Genomic DNA, 18,296 nt, shown 5'->3' with positions numbered 1-18,296 from the left:
GCATACATGAGGCGACCAATGGTGTTAATATAGACTTCTAGTAATGCAATAGCATGGGTAAGGAGTATCCTAGAAGGAATGTCTAGTAAGATTAGTGGTATGTGCTCGGTAGAGCATGTGTGTACATGTATAGAAAGTTTAGTTGTAATTATGTGTGGCGCCTTGGGAACTTTGAGACAATTTTGGGGTTGATTATGGATATGTGTAGAAGGTAGTATGGGCCCATACTAACGGAAGCACATGATCCAAATCGGGTTCTGGAAGAATCAAAGACCTACTAGAGAGCTGGTGGATATTGTGGTAAAGGGCTAGGGTTAGTTGAAGGTCGTTTCAGTCTTTTAGTTATGGCTGATCATTATGAGGATGAGTCTTGTACTTTTTTTGGCCTAAGTGGCCATATCAGATTGAGTCTGAAGGGTATGGACGTGTGAAAATTGGTTGATCGTGAGGCTTTGAGGACCATGTTCGAAGTAGCCCCAGTTTGAGTCATGGGACTCAGGAGGAAGAAATCATGATGACCGATTTGAGGATTGCAGATGTTGGCAGAATGCTCAGTCGATCACTTGTGATGACGTTTGCTACGCGTAACATCCCAAATTTTCAAAAAACATTGAAATCTATAGAAAACAACACAATTTCTTCATTGAACACTATTTAGAGGATAAATTGAACATTCAAAACCCAAGATCAAATTCAACGTTATAATCATGATCCATTAATATTCCAAAATATTTATGAAAACATTATTATTCAAATTCCAAAAAAACCAACATCCCGCCTCGACCCAACGTGTACAATCATGTCAGACCATCCTGTGTGCCTGTAATAGTAATATTAACCTGTAATAGTACTATTAAGGGAAACATGGGTAATAAAAAAGCTTTGTGAATTCCAAACATACAAAATATCATATCATACCAACCTTACCCCTATTCAAAGATAAAAATGGTATAAAAAAGATAACCACGCATGAATGTCAAAGAACGTATCAGTAACAAACAGACTCCTACCACGACAAATTAGCTTGGGACGATCCCCCATACTCGAAACCATTGGGACACATTGGTTACGCCCGATCTCCCTTGCTCAGTTTGTTGAGCCCTTGGGGCACAGTTGCCACGCCCGATCACCATTAGGTTGCGCTGAGTCATATCATGCATAGTTGTGAGGCAATCTTCTAGACTCTACTCAGCCTAGTACTACCTGCAAAAATAATACAAATATAGCATAGACGAGGTAAGGTAAAGAAGATATAACACAACATGGTGTAGTGAGGAACTCACGTCCAAAAGCAACAGAACCTCCAAAGAAACCCGACACTTACTCACACGTGCTTGCCCTTCACACTTCCTAATAATAATAATTTCAGTTAAGTTTTGTTACTCATTTGTCCTAATTATTCAAACAGACTAATGGGCTAAATTTCAGATTTATTGATAAAAGTTAGGCTCTATTCGTGACTAGTTTTTCCCACCTTAAACCCCGTATGTTTGAAAATTGTACCACATGAATATAGATATGGTCCTTAGATTTCCAAAGACTATTTTCACACCTTCATATGAGTTTTTTTACAGTTAATGGCGAATTTTACAAAAGTACCTCGCATAACATCTCATTCTAGACAAGTGTGGATAAATGATCATTTTTACCCACCTTAGAGGCCTTTCTGATTTTTGGTCAAAACTAATGAAATGTAGTAAACTCATAGATGAAACTTTGGGCACTAGTATCGACTTAAAATGATGTTCCTTTATGTTTATACGATTTTTGAAAGACAAAGACATAATAGACAATTTCCAATATCTCCAGCATTGTCCATTTTATGGTTAATTAGCTTCATAACCCATCAAGACCTAATCCCAATTGGCTTATTTTCTAGAAATAATTCACTAACAATAGTGGCAACCTATTGAGCCAATAGCTAAATATAACTCTAATCCCACAACCGCAAAGTACATTGCTTTTAGGAGAAACAAGGTACAATGGTGTGATGGTAAACTCACCAACGAGGGTTAGGGTTTTGCACACCATAACAGCCCCAAACGCCCCTAAACATATAGAAAAAACATGGATCACCATCACCCACTTCCACCATGCCAGTGGTGGTCGATAGTGGTTGCCACCACCATTGTGATGGTGGTGATAAAGATGATTTTCGAAATAAAGGAACAAATGGAAAAAGGAAAAGAAAACGACCACTACCACTTTCTTGCTATAGATAGCACTCCCCAAATAAACTTGTATTCCTCCTCTATAGGTGTCAAAATATCCTCTTACTTCCTTATAGTCACCAACAACCACCTCCTTCTTTTCTTCCCGCTCCTTCACGTCTTAACCACACAAACGACATACAAAAAAAAGAACCATTAGTAGGGTTCGATACTTGCTCTAAGATTTTTACGATATAAAGTGTGGACTAACCAAAAAAATGGTTGAACTCCCCCTTCCTATTAGTTCATCAACTTCATTCAATACTTTTACAAAAATGAAAAAAACTAGTCCCATAAGCCATATTCTTTGAACCAAGATTTGAAAATTAACATTTTACCCTCAAAACTCAAAATCTTTCCTTTTTGCATTATAAAATAAGTTAGCCAAATTTATTATTATTATGATTATTATTATTATTATTATTATTATTATTATTATTATTATTATTATTATTATTCTTATTCTTCTTATTATTATTATTATTATTATTATTATTATTATTATTATGATTAGGATTGTTGTTGTTGTTGTTGTTATTATTATTATTATTATTATTATTATTATAATTATTATTATTATTTTAAATAATTGAATGATGGAAATAATTACGTACCGAGAAACCGAGGAGTTACAACTCTCCACCACTTGAATCAGACTTCATCCATGAAGTAATTGCTAGCAAATACTTCAAGGTAATGAGCCCTTATCTCTGCCTCCGGCTCCTATGCCTACACTAAGACCCTCTTATGCTTCCACTGAAACACATGTAAGGTGTCATGAATGGCAACAAGCTTCTCCACGTAATTGAGCTTTTCATCAATCTGAATTCCCTCTACAAGGACTACAGCTGTCTCATCTACTAAACATTTCCTCAACTGAAACACATGGAAGGTGTCATGAATAAACCTCATCTCATATGGTAACTATAATCGATATGCCACATTTCCCATCCAGGCTACAACTTTATAAGGAGCAATATATCGAGGTCCCAACTTTTCTCTCTTAAGGAGCCAGATCACTCCTTTCCATGGTGAGACCTTCAGTAGAACAAATTCTCCCACCAAGAACTCCAAGTTTAATCATCTCTTGTCAGCATAGCTCTTTTGTCGACTCTGTATTGTGACCAATCTCTCTCTTACCATCGGGATCAATTCATTCGTACTTAGCACTATCTTCACACTGCCTAAGACTCGATAGCCAACCTCGCCCCAACAAAACAAGCGTCATTAACTTCCTACCATACAATATCCCAAATGGAAGCATGCCACTACTGTAATGGAAGTTGTTGTTGTAGGAAAACTTTTCCAATGAAAGATATCGATCCAAACTACCACTAAAATATATAACACAAGCTCGTAGCATATCCTTGAGCATCTGGATTGTCCGCTCACTCTGCCTGTCAGTATGTAGATGGAAGGATGTACTAAACTGTAACTGCGTACCAAGCTTCTCCCGAAACTTCCCCCAAAATCTATAAGTGAAATTGATATCCTGGTCAGAGACGATTTTAACCGGGACCCCATGTCTAGCAAGAATCTCCTTCACATAAATATATGCCATCTTTTTTGTCGAGGAGCTCTCTTGAATGGGCAAAGTGGGCACTCTTGGTTAATTGATGCATGATGACCCATATCACATCAATTCCCCATGGTATCTTTGGAAGTTGGTGATCAGATCCATAGTAATATATTCTAATTTGTAGATAGTAATCTCTAAAGGTTGCAACTTACCATATGCCATTCGGTGCTCTGCCTTGAGCTTCCTGCATGTCAATCACTCCTCCACGTATCTAGCAACATCATGCTTCAAGAAGGGCCAACAATAATTCTCCCAAAGGTCTTGATACATCTTTGCTTCCCTCGAGTAATTAGAAAACTAGGACTTATGAGCCTCATCTATCAATAATTACCTGTTCTACCCATGAAAGAAACCCACGCCCATCCATAACGGGTTAATAGACCGTTACTATTCTAGGAAAAAATCGGAATCTCACGTGACACATTCTCACACTTAGCATTCTCAAAAGAGTTGCCACCGCTTGAGCGTTGTCGATCAGCTCAAGCAACAGGGTAAACACAAACATTGGCAAACAAACCCCCGAATTAGCTTAATAGTCGGGATCCATCTAAGAGCATCTATGACCACATTCGCTTTACCTGGGTGGAAAAGTATCTCATAATCATAGTCCTTGATTACATCTAGCCATATCATATGTCGTATATTCTGATTTTACTAGTTTGTAAAAGACTTAAAACTCTTATGATTAGTAAAGATCATGTACTTCATTCCACAGAGGCAATGCCTCCAAATCTTTAGAGCAAAGACCACTTCCCCCAACTCTAGGTCATGTTTCGGTTACTTCACTTTATGGGGATTTAACTGCCTAAAGTGTAAGCTATAATTTTACCGCACTGCATGAGCACGACACCCAAAACTTGATGCGATACATCACAATATACTACCATATCTTCCATCCCAACTGGTAGTGTTAGACCTAGGGCCTCACACAACTGCCCACTGTAACACCCATAAAATTCAAGCCAATTTAAAACTTTTTAAAAATTTAAGTCATTAAGTTATTACAATTTGTTTTCAAAATAGATTAAGCATGAGAGAATTCCCATAATCAATCATGAAAATATGAGGAGGTGCACGATCACGCCTTCGCCTTCCTGCGATTATCAGAAGTACCTGAAACAAAATCAACAACTGTAAGCCCAAAGCTTAGTGATTTTCCCCAAAATACCAACGTCATACAAACATAACCATATCATATAACAAATACAAAACAACATGCATAATGAGCCGTCAGCATGACTGGACCGCCTCGCAGGGCCTAATGCCTATCCAGACTGCTTCCGAGCGTTCGGCATGATTAGAGCGCCTCGTAGGGCCTACAGCCTATCCGGACCGCTCGTCGGGCCTTCGGTCTGACTGAATCCCTATGCAGGGCCTTTAGTTTATCCGGACCTCCCTGGGTATGTTGGCATTCAGCACAAAGAAGGACCGCCTCAACCCATCCCCAAATCAACAAACATGCGCACATCAATATCATACGTTAGCATATATAACAGTCAAACGATCTAGCAGATCAATAACCATAACAACATCCTATAAGCAGGATACATATCTAACCGATAAATAACATAGCAACCATCGTATAATCAGGATACCGATCTAACAGATCAATGATCATAACAACATCCCATAACCAAGATACAGATGTAACCAATCAATAACATATCAAACATCATATAATCAGGATACTGATCTAACAGATCACTAACATAGCATAATCCTATAAACCAGGATACCGACCAACCAGGTCACTAAGCATATCACCATCCTAATTACTAGGATGTAAATCAATAAGCATGTCATGCAATAAACCCGGATACAAATCCGATAAGGGCCGACATTGGTGTCATAGACCCTGTTGATATAGTGAGGAGAACTCACCTAATCAAATTAATAATTGGGTCATCAAACAACACCAAATTAATAATTGGGTTCCAAGCCCAAGGTCCAACTCACACTCCAAAGGCCCAATAGTCAACCATGTTGGATTAATGTCTAAGTCCATAACTATATTTGGTATGTACTTGACCCGACCCGGCATGGTCCATTTGGGTTGCACTTCACCGGCACAATTTATATAGATAGTCTTTTGAGAATAGTATATTTATGATTTATATTAATATATTATAAGTTCTAATATATTAGTATGGAATCATATTATTTAATTAGTATTGATCAAGAATTAATTTAGAATTAATTAAATGATCAAAAAGAACTAATTAAATATGGACTCTTATATATATGGAATGGGCCAAGTTCATTTAGGTTGGGCTAAGCTTTCATGGATGGTCCATGGAGCTTTTAACCCATGGATCCTATGTAAATGAAAGGTCATGGGTATTAGGGTTTACATGGATGTAACCCTAATCCTTCATAATATATAAAGGGGTCCTTGGCTCACAAAATTGGCACAAGTGTGTGAAAATAAGAGTGGGCCGATTTTAGTGTGCATACATATTCTCTCAAGTTCTTCCAAGGTGTTTTGGTGATTTGTGATTCCATTTGAGGCTTCCACACTATTGGGGCTAAGCTCTTAAAGCTTGAAGACACCAAGCTACATCAAAAGGTATGTCATCTAACTAGAACTTTGTAGTATAGGTGCTTCATAATATGCTAGTTAGGATGAAACCTTGGAAAAGTTAATATTTGCATGTATAATAGAAAAAACATAGATCCAAGGTTTATAGGGTTGCATGTACACCATAGGAGTGTTAGAATGCTCAAAACCCAACAGTGGTATCAGAGGCATGGGTTGTTTTCTGTTATATTGATGCAAATGTTTTATTTTCAAGTTGGAAAAAAAAGGAAAAAAAAACATGACGTTTGTCAAATTTTAAGATAATTACTTGTTTTGTGAAAAACGAATTATTTGTAAAATTTGAATCATTTGTTATATGAGTTGAATTAGGTCAAATTTAGTAAAAGATAAAATGATATGATTATTTTATTAGTTTTAAAAGTTTGATCTAAATGTTTTAAGGAGTTACAAATTTTGTCATAAAATTTTGGAGCTCAAAAGTTTTTTTTAAAGTTGTGATCTTAAGGGTTTTTGAAACTTCCATAAGTTATGGATATGAAAGTTTTTTTTAAAAAAAAAAAAAAATTTGATTCAAAGTTTTTATGGAGTTACAAAATTTGGTGTTAATGTTTTAAAGAATTCCATAACTTGTTCTTAAGTTATGGAACATGGAAAGTTTCATCATAAAACACCATTAATTCCATAAGTTATGGAATCCAAAGGTTTTCAAGAATTACAAAACTTGCCCTCAAGTTTTGGAATTTGAGAAAAGTTTTTTATGAAAAAAAGAATTGAATTCTAAAACTCTTGGGTTCATAACTTAAATAATTAATTAAATGGTTTTAATTTTGAGTTTAATAATTGGAATTATGATGTTTTGTTGAATAGTTCAAATTAACTCTTATGGACTTTATTAATAGTTAATTAAAGCGTTTAATTAAAAGAGTATAATTAATCCATAAATATATGGTTTGAGTTTAATTAAATTAAAAGTCTAGTTTAATTAATAGATTAAACCACCAAGTATTTTAAATGTCTAAAATACACCCTTATACTATTATAATATTAAAAGTTTAATATATTATATGTATAAGAGCAAGTCATCTTACCATTATTAGGCCTCATTCACGAAGTCGGTCTATAAGGGGGGTATAAGGTTACTGCCTATAAAATGGCAGTTTAATGGGTGTCCACTCTCACTCACCGCTTCCTTGACCGGTGGAGGGTCGTTAGCCGAACAGGTAGGACAACGACTATAATTCTCCCTTCATTATAAGTATAATGATAAATACTAAGTAACTAAACACTTATAAATTCCCAATCTTAGTTACTTAGGAAAATGTGAATAAGGTGCTAATCCATGAAATTACACTTTGCACTTTGTTTAAGCTGTTAGTGGAGCGTGTGTGGTTAACCGGCACACTAACCTGGACTTAACAAGGTAGGCAAAGGGTAACTTAATGTTTATCATAGTATCGTTGGAGCGTGTGTGGTTAACCGGCACATCGATTGAGGGGTAAATATTAAGGGTACCAAGTATATTTGCATGGTTACTTCACACCTTGTTTTGTGATCCTCGGCATCCCAGTCACAAAACCTAAATGGCACACTCGAGATTGAAACATGCCATTGAAAAGTTCAATGAATCTCAAAAGAATCTAGGAGTTTCAAAACCAATTAAAACCTAATAATACATTTCGTTTATCTTGGTGGAAATTGGTGAATCGTCATTCACCTGCCTTCAAATATTTTATAGCTTGGATTACGGCATCCCTCTTCCAAGCTATAAAATAGTTTGTTGGGTCCTAGCCTTAATATATCATATTGGGTGTTATATTAAGGACTTAAATCAACTTTACGTGAATTTCTCCCATTGTTGATGTCTGGTTTAGACAACAATGATCTTCCCAAACCAAGCTTTCCTAATGAATATGACTTCCCGAGTTTGGCTCATGGAAGTCATACTTCTCTTCCTCCACCTCCTCCAATTATTCTCCCTAACCCACAAGTTCAAGGTCACTCAAGCCCTAATGGCAAGCAAGGTCTATGTGTGATCACATCTTAGAGATGAAGTCACATATTGACAAGTCGGGAGAGTTGGGTGTCAAAGTCTTGAGAAAGTTGGATGTTCAATCACTTTCTAAGTCACATAGTGAGTTCCTTTGGGACTACTATGAAACAGAGTAGGACATTAACCTTAATGATCATATCTATTTGCTTGGTGCTGCTGAATCAGCAATAATTTGGAACGATCGTAAAGCAAATTTGATTAGAAGATCAACTTCCCAAAAACTTTATGGACAGTGACAATGGTGACACTGGAAATCCAGAAAAAGCATTCTCTTCCCAATGGAAAGGGATTGGGCCCATTAGGGCTTCATTGGCCCCACTTTGAGAAAGCATCCCCCAAACGACACCGCGACCAGTGGCGGCAGGAGGCGCCAGCCACCACCTCACGGTGGTGGTTACAAGTTTTCTATTGATTATTCCGACATGATTACAATTACAACACCATCCAAAACACACACATACACTAATCTAATCACATATACTAATAAACACACGCACACACAGCCGCCCTATGGCGGCAGGCGGTGGTCGGAGGTGGCAGTAAGCGGCGGTTGACGACGTTTCACAACAGAAACGACACCACAGTCGCTTTTCCGACTGCCAGATGTCGCATATTTTGTTTTCAACTTCGACTTCACCGGAGAGAGGAGCACCGCTGCGTATCAGACGAAAGGAGCCACGGTGGCGGCCTCTTGGCGGCGCGGTACCGGCGAACATAAGAAGAAGAAGGATGAAGGGAGGCGTTTTAGAATAGCACGGCCGCCGCAACATCGGTCTCGTCCGTTCATCGGAGTCACAACAACGAGGTAGCATTAGGATGCAAATGGAAAGGAGTTGGGATGGTTCTTCTCTAACCACGAACGGTGGCAGCAACAGTCACGCTTCGTTGGTTTTCCGGCAGCCCTCGAAGTCCGGTCATAGAAAACGTCGCTAGCAGCCTTGCTGATCGGGAAAAGTGAATGAGGGCGGCGACAAGAGAGCAGCGGCGGAGGGAGTGGGAGTGAAGAAGGTGATGGTTTCACATGGTCCCTAGGGTTAGGGTTACGGAACCCTTAAATACCCGCTTCCCATTAAAAGTTTGCCATAATGGCAACTAGTCCCTCCTAATAATATTCCTTTAAATCATAGCCCATAATTTACGTTTTCAACCCTGCCCTCTGCAATTCTTTTCAAATCAGGCCCGAAACTTACACTTTAGCCCCTGACCCCATAAAATCTTCTCAACTCTAATCCAATAGTTACCAAACAGTCCCTGTCTTCGGAAATCCCTTCATATTAAGCCCATAATTTACTAGACATCCCTTCAACCGTCAAAATACTTTACAAACTAATCCGAAAATTACAGTTTTAACCCCCAAAACTCTCAATTATAACTTTTAACCCCCTGTAGATTCAAATTTTGCCATTTAGCTTCCCAAAACCAACTCCCAGCTAATTGTTATTTGATTTTGGGCTATAATAACATATAATAATATTACAAATTTCTTCCCGGGTTCCGTATTTATAATTTAATTATTATATTTTAAATGAGATGTTACAACTCTCCCCCACTTAAATTTGATTTCGTCCTCGAAATCGTTTCTTCTCATTCCTTACACGTCAAACAACTTGAAGTATAGTCTCGAGCATAAACCTATCCTTTCAAGGCAACCGTAACCAACCCTTGCAGGGTTCTAAAAACTGAAAAATAAATGAATCCCTTGCAATATGATCACATTTACTTGATCTGAAACCTGATGTCTCGAGATGGTCTGGCTCCCTAAAAGATCTCTCATACCAAATAATAATTGTTGAGCCCAGTCAGCTTGTCTCTCATCTAACTATTCAACACCTGATATCTTGGGAGGTTCCAACACCTAGATACTTCTCATACACCTGAAGACCCAATTCGTCAATACCACCCTAAACACGGAAATTGTCTGAACACTGATCTGCCTGAAGTAGTATGCTGCCACATGGCTGCTTTCCAAAATCTATCGAGACCTTCCTGGTCTTAATTTATCCGTCAGTCATCTGAGTTACTGGGTTTTCGCCCGGTCGCCGAGCTAAAAGGGCTCCCCACTTAGTCGTCTCACATGACTTCTGAACAAAATCCTTCACTAGAACTAGTTGCCACTAGTTATCATGTCACTGAGGCTCTAATAACCTTCTGATCTAACTGATCGGGTCCATGCGTTAAATCCTGACGTCACCAAATCCAAGGATAAAAGTGATTGCTACATAACCAATGGTAGACTTATATCACAAACGACCTTAAACAATTCCATTGCTTCCTTGCTCTCATAGCTGTAGTAACGCTCTTACAGTCTTATCACTGGCTTAACCAGGTCTAATCCCTCTGGGGAAATCCATAAACTAATCCATGGATTTCCATATCCTCACTGCTACACCCGAACTGGTGGGTACTACTATTCCTTCCGCCTCCTAACAACGCGCTCATGCTATCTACCAACCAAGTGATGGCTGCGACTACACCCACAAACTTACATTACTTAAGTACCATCTGCTAAACTTGTGAATGCTACGGATACACCCGCAGACTTACAACACCTCTCACACTATCTAGTCGCTAGTGAATGCTACGGCTACCCTCGCAGTCTTACAACACTTCACATACTAACTGATCGCTAGTGAACGTTAGGGCTACCCCCACAGTCTTACAACACTTCCCATACCGGTCGAACACGCACTCGACCTAACACACAACTGAACTCAATTCATGGCTAGAATCCCAACCTGATTTCCCTAAATTATGCTATCAAGCATCGAGAAGACGCAATTCACAAGCTGGGGGGATTCACCGAAGTCCCAACTCATACAACACTCAAACTAAGAAGCCACTAGGGTTGTCTTCCTTCCTGAAAACAATGCGAAACCTACCCCAGTTTCAAAACCGATCATGCTTCTGCATTTCGGGACGATTCTCCCCCACTTAGACTCATCCAAGTCTTCACAATACGTGAAAGAAATATTTATAAAGGAAATTTAAATCGGATTGAAATAACTTATATATATATATATATATATATATATATATATATATATATATATATATATATATATATATATATATATAATTAAAGTTGAAACAACATTCGGACAAATAACTTTACCCTAAGTTCACATCCAAACAAGGAATAGGAAATAAAGCGAATTATTACTCCTAAGCCCTTTAAATCTTATTTTATATATATATATATATATATATATATATATATATATATATATATATATATATATATATATATATATATATGATTTTGGCAAAATATAAGTTTAAAAGAGTTTTTAAAGTATTTCAAAAAGTTTGACAATATTTAAAAGAGTTTCAGTAATTTAAAGTCATTTAGAAATATTTAGAAATCATTTGATTGTAAACACAATATTCTTGTGGTAGACTTGTATTCCCCCCCCCCCCCCCCCAAAAAAAAAAAACAATAAAAAATAGTAAAAATGCATGGGTATGAACTCATCTTTTATGAGCGTCCGAGTGAAGATACGGTGTAGTCGCGATAAATCCACAAGTTAGAACTTGTGATAAAAACCGACTCCTAATTTATATTAACATCAATTTAAGTATAAATTAGATGTTATAGTAATGTTTAAAGTGTTAAACAATACTTAATTATTGTAAGAAAACTCACAATAATCTTTAGGATAGTGTGTTTGTGTTCTTGGTGTTCTTCGCGTTCTTCGTGTTCTTCGTGTTCTACATGCAAAACTAGTATATTTTCGTGTTTTCGGCCCAGTATAAGGAGATTGGAAGGTGTTTTTGGAATGATAACAAGATCAATGGTTGATACTTGCAAGATTCTAAGAAGAAACAATGGATTTTCGCATGGAATTCATGAGAATGAGAAGTTTTTCATGTTCTTAAGAGGAAAGAGGTGTTTTTGGTTGGATTTCTTGAGAGAAAAGTTGGAATTTTTGGATGTAATGTGTAAGAATGAAGAGAGTTTTCGGGAATATATATATATATATATATATATATATATATATATATGTGTGTGTGTGTGTGTGTGTGTGTGTGTGTGTGTGAGCTTTCGGCTGTGAACACAAACCAAGAAGATATGGTTGTTGAGTCGGTCTCGCATGTTTTCGGTCTGAGGTTCTCGGCCGAAAACGTGGTTTGTGTCTGATGATTTTGCGGTCCGATGCCAGCTGTTCCTTCATGCGAAGGTTTTCGGTCCGAGAGATGAAAGAAGAAGAAGGCTGCAAGGGTTTTCATTTAAGGCGAGAATCCTCGGTTTTTTGGGCCATTTCACTTCTAAACTTAACACAACTATTTCTAAATGTTCATATGCATCAAAAACATTAATTGAACATTATTAAATTAATCAATCAATAAGTTAGACTTTTATTTGATATGTTTAACTTTCGTTGAGTTTGGTTGACTCTTACAAGATAGAAAATAACGGGTTGTCACATTATTCCATATGAGTATGAAGTGTGGGTACTGTACTTCGAGGATTAGATACTATGTCTTAAAGATAATGGTTCCTTGATATGGGAAGCCATGACCAGGAAGACGTTCACTCATACTGGGACAAGAAAGGTCATCAAAACTCAAGCCGATTACAACAATTTTCTTCTTGAAGGTAAAGACGTACCACAGGACGAAAAGACAAGTTAATCAGTAATCTCAAGGCTATGAGGATCATAAGGTTCGCTTTACCAGCAGACACGTTTCGTCTAGTGAGCTCCTATGATACATCGAAAAAGAAATGGGATAGGCTGAGAGAACTCTACTCAAGCGACGAGGATCTTCAGCATTCCATTCAGACATTGCTACTTTCGGAGTTTGGAACCTTTGTTGAAAAGACTAAGAAGAAACTCGATAAAACGTTCAACCGTTACGACCATATTTTGAGAAGGATGGTGAAACACAAGATAAAACGTGAATTGATAGAACAAAAGGTCACGTTCATGAAGGGGTGAGATCCGAATGGAAAGTTGTGGTGTCGACTGTTAATGCACATGAGCAGTTTAAAAACTACTCCTTGGCGAAGCTTGTGGGGATTCTCAGGTCACGCGAGGATGAAGTGACAAAGGAAGGAAAGATGGTGTTTGGGATGGGATCTTTTTCCCTATTTGCGAAGGACAAGAAGGTTGTAGAAGAAGAATCTTCAGAATCAGATCTCTCTGCCTATGAACTAACAAAAGAGGAGTATGCACTAATGGTGTTAAATACAAGGAAGTTTGCAAAGAAGAACTTTAGTCGTTCCAAAAATAAGAACTGGCAAGGGAGTTGTAGTTTTGACAAGGCGAAGGAAGAAAAATTCAACAACTCCCCAAAAGATGAAGTGAAGAAAGAGAAGAAGTTGGTAGCAGATTTGGGCTATGACTGCAACTATTGTCATGTCAAGAATTAATTGGCAAAGGAGTGTATGCTGAGGAGATTGAACGAGAAGAAAGAAGAAGAGGAAAAGGATGAAGCTTACCATCTTCGGAAGTTAGAGGAGCTAAAGAAAAAGAAAAATGTTGATTCTGCTAAACCTGCTTTGATTGTGCAGGAAGATGATGACGAGTTCGGGAGAGTTGAAGTGTAGATGATAGATTCGGAGGACGAAGAGGTTCGTAGGCCTACACATGGCGAGTGTTTCATTGTGAAGGCTGAGGTTCCAGTGTATAAGGGAAAGTGCATGATGGTTCTCAATAAAGTTTCGGAGCAAATTGGATATCCATCAGATTAGCGAATGTGAGAAAGTGATAAGCAAGGTACACTCTATTCTCGAATCTCTATATATTCATGTCTCTCAATATGAAACTGAATTAGAAGATTTAAAATTTATAGTATCTACCTTCAATGATAATCTAAAACGAACCCGCTTAAATAATTCTAACTTAACTGATCAAATTAGCAATGTTTCAAACAAAAGTGAAGAGAGGCTCATGTGGATTGAGAAGTTAGAGTCGGATTTATCTAGGTCTAGGGATGATTTAATTTATTTGCAACCAAACAATTTAGGGCTTTTGAAACAACGAAACATTTTCTGTTTGATTGCTAAATGTCTTTACTTTAATATCACTCAGCTGCATATTGATTTCGAAATAGGAAAGAAAATTCATAAAATGATTTTGCCCTTTCTCGAATTGAAAGAGGACGAAATCGATGCACACTGCAACAAATGTGAATCCATCGTGTCATCTGACGAAGTCTCTGATGCTTACAGGATTGGACTGGACAAAATCGAATCTTACAAACAGTCCAAAAATCATAAAGAAATGTTAAAAAAAATTTAGTGAAAAAGATAAAGAGAAAATTAAATCTGATACTGTACAAAAATTTTACTCTTTATGCACTAAGTGGAGTTCAAAAAATAAACTTAATGTTGAAAATGTATCTGAATTCGATGATGATAGTGACATAAGTGAGATTTATGTGGAGGATGAGGTTGATTGTTCAGAAATTGTTAAACGTCAACCCGAATCTGCAAATGTTTTAATTTTTGAAAATACAGTTGAGTTTGATCGTATTTCTGAAAATGGTTTAAAGCTTTTAAAAGAAAAAGCTTTAGTTTTTCAAAAAGTTAGAACAGTTCCTAATTACGTTTCCAACTACCGAACTAAACAAAAATCATACCATAGAACTAATGTCCCTCGTAGAAGAAGACAATGTTGATGATGCGACGAATACTTTGGGTCTGCCCCCATTCAAAATGCAGATGAAACCAAAGGTCTCTCTAAAATGACCTCTTGGATAACGAAGGGAAGATACGTGGCAGAACCTATGAACAAGGTCAACTCAAGGTATGAGAAAGGAAGTCCGAGTGTAACCAAAAATATTCCAACTGATACATCATCCAACCAGGCTGACACACCTGTTAGAAAGTCAAAACCTAGGACTAGTTATCATAAGTCCCCTGAGTAATTTAGTGCTCAAAAACATCAACGAAATGCTAGATATAATAAAAATATAAAAGAAAGAAAGCATTTATGGAAATACAAAAAGCCCAACTTCGTTTATCAAGAAAAATCAGCAAATCCTAGTGCGAAAGTCTCTTCAAATCCGAACCCTAAATGTTTTTCAAAAAATCAGTCTTCGTCTCTACAGGTTTCAAAAACAAAAGCTTTTCAAAAACGATCATTTTCAAAACAAGCAAAACCTTTGGAGAAAACAAAGCCTCACTTCTCTCTTAAAACTAGTGTTTCACAATCTGCTAACACGTCAAAAGATGTTAAGGGCAAAGGGAAGTTTGTTTCGAAGTTTAAAATTCCTTTCAAAAATTCCAAAACAAACTTGAAAATGAGAATAAGAAAGTTGAGAAAAAGGTTGCCAAGAAACAAATCAAAAATCAACAAAGAAAAATAACTTTGAACGATAAGAACTCAAAAGTTAACAAAATCGTTCTTTTTAAAATCACGAAGAGAGATAATTCCACTATGATTAAACGATCTTATATGGTTGACGAAGCAATTACTTTTCCTGTTTTTGTGAAAACCTCACGTGACGAGCAGTTTGACTCCGAATGGTACATTGATAGTGGCTACTTGCATCACATGACAGGAAGGGAAGAAGAACTGAGATAGGTTAGAGCGTTGAAGGATGGAGGAAGGGTGAAATTCGTCAATAATTCGCTCGGAGAAATCATGGGATATGGAATGATTGCGAATGGGGAATTTTCCGTTTGGAAGGTAGCCTATGTGGAAGGCCTGCAACACAACCTAATTATTGTTTCTCATTTGGTTGAAGGTACCGGGTTAAAAGTGTCGTTCAAAGATGAGGGATCCGAGATCATAGAAAACAAGACTAAAACAGTGCTACTGAAGTCCAAACGAAAAGGAGAGATGTATCCATTAAATATGAATCCTATCAAGGGAAAGCCAACCATCTGCCTTTTTTCTAAAGCATCTTCGGGTGATAGTTGGCTCTGGCACCGAAGGCTCTCACATCTCAACTTTAAAGACTTAAAAAACTCGTACTTGGTGGTCATGTGTGAGGACTTCCACATCTGAAGTTTGAGAATGAACATTTGTGCGCCTCATGAGAACTAGGGAAGCAGAGCAAGAAGAGTCATCCAATAATTGTGAAGACCAAAGTGATCAAGCCACTTGAGCTATTACATATAGATCTTTGTGGTCCTTCGGCTATCGAAATCATTGGTGGTAACAAATATATTCTTGTAATTGTTGATGATTTTTCCAGATTTACCTGGGTACATTTTCTTAAACAGAAATCAGAGGCTACTCCTAAGCTTAAGGACTTTATCAAGAAGATTGAGATTCAAATCCGAAAGTTGTTTCGTAAGATTCGTAGTGACAATGCTTCGAAGTTCAAAAACCAAGCGTTTGAAGAATTTCTATCTAAAAAGGGAGTTGCTCACAACTTCTCAGCGCCTTACACTCCTCAGCAAGAACGGAGTTGTTGAAAGACGAAATTGTTCCCTGTGCGAACTTGCCACCTTATTTCTGGGAAGTAACAATCGGCACAACCTATTTTACCCAAAATTGATCCCTCCTAAATAATAGATTATCCATTTCCCCTTATGAATTTCACAATAAAATAAAGCCTAACATTAAGTTCTTTCACGTCTTTGGTTCCAGGTGTTTCCTTTTTAATTGAAGAGAGCAAAGGAACAAGTTCGATGTGGAAGTGGACGAGGGAATCTTCTTAGGGTACTCTCTGACTTCAAAGGCATATAGGGTTCTCAATAAAAAAATCCAAAAAGATAGAAGAAACTGATTACGTCATGTTTGATGACGATTTGATTCCAATTTCCAATCTCTACGAGGAGTTTATGAAATTCATTGATGAACCAGAGAATGCAATTTCTTCGGAATCAAAAGCAGTAGATAATAAGAAGGATGAGTTAAAGAAGATCATTGATGATGCTGCGAAGGATCTAAAAAAGAGCCACCGAGCCCGAAAGTTCCATAAGCAGCGAATGCTCCATTTTAGGGGGAGGGTTCTACTTCAACCTCCACACCGAGTACAACAATTCAGGGGGAGGATTCAACTCCTCAAGTCAACAACGAAAGTCCACTCCTGGGGGAGGATCCTATTCCGGAAGACGAGCCACATTCATCATTCGAGGGGGAGAATGAGGATGCAAATGAAGATTCGGATGTGCAGTCGGAATTTGAACACGTAAATGTTCAACTGGGTCCAACTTATGATCCAAATTACCATCCTTCAACCAAATGGACCAATGATCATCCTAAAACGCAAGTAATTGGAGAAAAATCTTCAGGAGTTCTTACGAGAGCACAACAAAAGGTGAAGTAGACTGCATTATTCTCTAAAGTGGAATATTGCATGTTTAATTTGTTTATCTCCAAAATTGAGCCTAAAAATGTTAAGATTGCTATTGATCATTCAGATTGGGTGCAAGCAATGCAAGAGGAGCTCAATGATTTTGAACGCAACAAGGTATGGAGACTGATTCCCACTCCGAAGGATGTATCTATTGTAGATCTAAAATGGGTGTTTCGTAATGAGCTTGACAAAGAGGGAAATTTGATACGAAGCAAGGCTCGGTTAGTTGTTAAAGGGTACTGCCCAGAGGAAGGCATAGATTACGAGGAAACTTTTGCACTAGTTGTAAGACTGGAGTTAGTTCACATCTTCTTGGCATATGCAGCTCACAGGAACTTTGAAGTATTTCAAATGGACGTCAAGTGTGTATTTCATAAGTCATTGAGCTACCTTACTCTTCTCATATTGAGTTAAGAGTTGACTGCTTGGTCATTTTCGTATAGCAGAGGTACATTTCTATTCGAAACCACCTCCCACTAATTCTCCATCATTTTCACATTCATGAACGTAACCCTTAAGACTCTCAGATATTACCACCGAGATTTACTGTTACATAACTTTTGTGTTTGTTCGATGTTAAATTCGTTATCACCACGAATTGAGTGAAACCTAAAATCCAACACATATTTCAGAATTGATGGTGAACAATAAATAGATTCTAGA

This window comes from Lactuca virosa, chromosome 7 (assembly GCF_052849685.1).
Source record: "Lactuca virosa cultivar CGN04683 chromosome 7, Lactuca_virosa_CGN04683_v6, whole genome shotgun sequence".
Lineage (NCBI taxonomy): Eukaryota > Viridiplantae > Streptophyta > Magnoliopsida > Asterales > Asteraceae > Lactuca > Lactuca virosa.
Note: the sequence above shows the minus strand (reverse complement) of the source record.